Source organism: Centroberyx affinis, unplaced genomic scaffold (assembly GCF_046629955.1).
Source record: "Centroberyx affinis isolate AG114_WGS23_722 - 3 ecotype Tasmania unplaced genomic scaffold, CSIRO-AGI_Caff_v1 ptg001100l_1, whole genome shotgun sequence".
Classification (NCBI taxonomy): Eukaryota; Metazoa; Chordata; class Actinopteri; order Beryciformes; family Berycidae; genus Centroberyx; species Centroberyx affinis.
In genome coordinates this window covers 79,017-83,749 of record NW_027279644.1, presented here as the reverse complement: position 1 = coordinate 83,749, position 4,733 = coordinate 79,017, and positions in this window count along the sequence as shown.

Here is a 4,733-nt window from a genome sequence, read left to right as displayed (position 1 = left end):
TGCCCTTGTATGAGAGTGCCCCAACATCTGTTGCAGAGTGTCTGCTTTTAATTATGACATACATTAATTGTCACAGAGTGACTGGAAAAGCATTTGGTGATTTGCTCACATTGCTTTGTCCTGAACACCTAAATACAGATTGCTTGGGCAACATCCACAAGTTTAAAGACTTCTTCTCTCACTCAGTACCATCACCTATAGTCATGCATAAGTACTGTAGCTATTGTTTGTCAACAGTAGACCATGATGACACAATTTGTCAGTCATGTGAGGTCAGTGTGCTAGAAGAGGGGGCAACATCTCACTTCATTGAGGTCTCTATTGAGGCACAACTGCAGACACTGTTTGCCAAAAAAGGGTTCCAAGAGAAACTTAAGTTCAGGTTCATGAGGCAGAAAAAGGGAAAAGACAATGTTGAAGATATATACGATGGAGAGGTGTACAAACGGCATGCAAGTGGTGATGGGCTATTGGATAATCCACACAACATATCATTCACATGGAATACAGATGGAGTTCCCATTTTCAAATCCTCAAAATTTTCAGTATGGCCTTTTTACTGTGTGATCAATGAACTGAGCTTTACGGAACGCACAAAGAGGGAGAACATGATCTTTGCTGGACTTTGGTTTGGAGACTCAAAACCCTCAATGTTGACTTTTCTGAAACCACTGTGTGAAAAGCTTCATAAACTTGAGGAGCATGGTGTTCTGGTCAAACATCCTGAGACATCAGAGCCTTTTTTGTGCAAGGTTCTGACTATCGCTGGCACATGTGACCTGCCTGCCAAAGCAATGGTGTTAAATACTGTGCAGTTCAATGGGAATTATGGATGCATGAAATGTGAACAGCCAGGGAAAACTGAGAAGACTGGGGAAAGAGGACATATGCATGCATTTCCATTTCAGCATACAGATCCAAAAGGCCCGCCTCGTACTCATGAGAAGTTGGTCAATGATACAAAATCTGCACATGAAACAAAAAGTCCTGTGCACGGTGTTAAAGGTCCAACTTGGTCAAAGTTAATAGCTTTGATGTTATTCTTGGGACCGGAGTTGACTATATGCATTCAGTACTTCTGGGAGTCATGCGTACTCTTATGTTTCTGTGGTTCTCTACGGAGTTTTCCCGCCAGCCTTTCAGCATGGCCAAAGAATCAAGAGAAATTGACAAACGCTTGAGTGAAATCCATCCCCCATCTACTGTGACACGCCATCCTCGTTCAGTGTCTTCACATAGAATGTATTTCAAGGCGTCCGAATACCGTTCTCTCTTGCTATTTTTTGGGCCAGTTGTTTTCCACGGCATTCTTGGAGCAATTTATTATAACCACTTTCTTCCCCTCAGTGAGGCAATTTTCATACTCCTGATGGAATCAGTAACCATTGAACAGATTGACCACGCAGAAAAGCTACTCTGGAACTGTTCCCAGATGGGTCATCTTTACGGTAAGAGGTATGAAACTGCAAACATGCATCTACTAGTACACTTGGCAGACAGTGTCAGAGCCCTTGGACCATTATGGACTCATTCCTGTTTTCATTTTGAAGACAAAAATGGTTATTTGTTGCGGCTTATTCATGGCACACAAAACATACCAATGCAGATGATCAATGCCGTAAAGCTAGTACAGTCTCTTCCTTCAATTGCACAAACTGTAAAACCAAAATGTGCCATAGCAGAATTCTATGCAAGAATGTCAAATGATTACAGTTTCTGTCCAGAAAGCAACAAAATCTCAAAGGAAACTTTAATTGGAGCATGGAGTAGTCATCAACTTGAAGGAACTCATCTGTCTGTATTGGAGAAATATGCTGGACATCCCATTCAGAATAACTTAGGACATTTAACAGAGCTCAAGTTGGAAAAGCCCAGCTGACCTCCAGGAACTACAAAAAAGGCAAAAGATGAAACAACTTCACTGTAGTGTTTTGGAATGGGGAGGAAACAAAGTATGGCCAAGTAGAGTTCTTTTTGACCAGTGAGGAACTTGGTCACAACTCTAAACTAGCCATTGTCACTGAATTTGAAAGTGCAGGTTTCCATTTGTTGAGGGACTGTGTGACAAATGGTACATGCTTTCACATTGCAGCTCTTCTGGAAGTCCCTGTCAATATGACTGTTGTTGCAATTGAGCATATTCTAGGCAAAGTTGTTTTCCTAGATTTGTCATCTATTCCAGGCATTGTCTTTGCAGCACATTTTCCCAATACTCTGGAGAAGGATTAGGAATGGACTCTGATCACAATAGTAAACACTGAACAAATGACTGTCTTGAAATATAGTACAATGTTCCTTTACCAGTGGTGGAAGAAGTATTCAGATCCTTTACTGAAGTAAAAGTAGTAATACCACACTGTGAAAATACTCCACTACAAGTAAAACTCCTGCATTCAAAACCTTACTTAAGTAAAAGTATTATCAGCTAAATTTACTTAAAGTATCAAAAGTAAAAGTACTCATTGTGCAGTAAAATGGTCCCTGTCAGTGTTTTACTATTATATATGATGTTTTTGGATTAATATTACTGCTGCATTAATGTGTATGGTGCATTTTACTGCTGTAGTCGTTTAAGGTTGTGCTCATTTTAACTACTTTATATACTGTTGGGTAGTTTAATCTACAGCAATGCATCATATTCTATAAGATCATCATATGTTTATAGTGTCGCTGTCCTGTGAGAACCACGTATCTCCTAAAAGTCCATTTTTCATGAGCTCAGGAAAAACAGCCCTGTTTTCAGCTGTGTGACAATTGCATTTTCCAGCTAATCCAAGAGGGTTTTTAAATAGTTTATTTAGCTTAGGAAGTATGAGAATCTTCTCAACCCATAAAGGAACACTTAATCCTCCAGTTTATCAGAAAAATTCAAATTCAGGTATCTCCAAATTTGGAGATGCATGGTTTTCACTGGACAGGAAGAGTATGAAAAATTGTAATCTGAGAAGTAACTAGTAACTATACCTGTCAGACAAATGTAGTGGAGTAGAAAGTACAATATTTGCCTCTGAGATGTAGTGGAGTAAAAGTATGAAGTTGCATAAAATGGAAATACTCAAGTAAAGTACAAGTACCTAAAATTTGTACTTACCAGTACTCGAGTAAAAGTATTTAGTTACATTCCACCACTGTCCTTTATTTAAGAAAAGTATAAATACCATATAATAGCACCTGGTGAAAGTAAAAGTCCTCCATTCAAAATTCCACTCAAGTAAAGGTATAAAAGTATTCCATAGTGAATGTACTTAAGTATCAAAAGTAAAAGTACTCATTCTGTATGACATTGTTGTATCTCAGTTCTTGCGTGCATTCAGCCCTTAATGCATTAACCTCTAAAGATCATATCAAAGTGGTTGGTGGTCCAGATATGCTGGCTGTGATTATCTTATTAAGAAATTGGAAAACATGAAATTTGAAAGTGCATTATTTTCAATGACAAAATATTTCATTTTTGTCTTCTCAGTAACTTGTAACTACAGGGTTCAGATAATCAGTGGAGTATAAGTACAATTCAGAATTTGAAATGTAGGGGAGTAAAAGTATAAAGTCCCCTAAAATGAAAATACTCAAGTGCAAGTACCTCAAAATTTGACTTAAGTAAAGTACTTGAGTAAAAATACTTTATTTTCCACCTCTAAATGTGTAGCTGGGATCACTAAGACAAAACTGAGACATGATTGAGAAGAATCATGAGATCCTAGGAGTCATAGCTGAGTTTTCTTGGAGCTTCTCTGATCCATGTTCAGGAGACTTAAATTACACTTATTTAAGATCATTTAGAGATCTCTTCTTTTGATCAGAGTAAGACACAAATGAGCTTATATGCGGTTGTTTCTCCTGAGGTCACTATGAGAAAACTGAGACATATTTGAGAAGAATCATGAGATCCTAGGAGTCATAGCTGAGTTTTCTTTGAGCTCTTTCTCTGATCTCATGGTCCCATGTTCAGGAGACTTAAATTAGACTTCTTTAAGATCATGTAGAGATCTCTTGTTTTGATCAGAGTAAGACATAGATGAGATTATTATGTGGTTGTTTCTCCTGAGTTGAATTTGAGAAGTAGGAGAAAAAGCCTTTGGTCTCACCTTAGTATTAAAAATAGCTCATTTGTGTCTAGGAGAAATGAAAGAAACAACTATGAGATCTCTTCTTGGATTTTGCTTTCCTATGGGCCACTCTGGCCCTGTGTGTTGCTGTGTTTGTGCCCATCGTGTCTGTCAGGTTACAAAGAGCTATATGGTCACTAGTTTGAATTAGCTACACTGATGGCTATAGATTGTGTGTGGTTCTGTCTGTCTGTGTAGTCTCTGGAGCTTGTGATGTTTGATTGCTAGCCTCAGGCTCATACTGATCACTCGACATTGATGATAAAAAAAATATTATGGGATGCCATTGAGAAATGAATCAATTGTCAAAAGTGGTAAACTACATGGATAAGTGATGTGTCTATTGGTTATAAAATCTTTTGGTTGTATAATGTTTTATAACATACGCATTGGGTTATATATATATATTAGATAGATATAGTATATGCATTGGTTTTTGTGTGTATGTGTGTGTGTGTGTGTGTGTGTATATATATATATATACGTATATTGTAAGGGAATATATAGTTTTTTTTATTTGTTGCCATATAATTTGGCTTACCAGAGTATCTACTTGTTTGTATATTGGTTTGCTTGCATATACATAGCCTACATACTGGTCAATCTTACATATAAGTTTTATTTTTT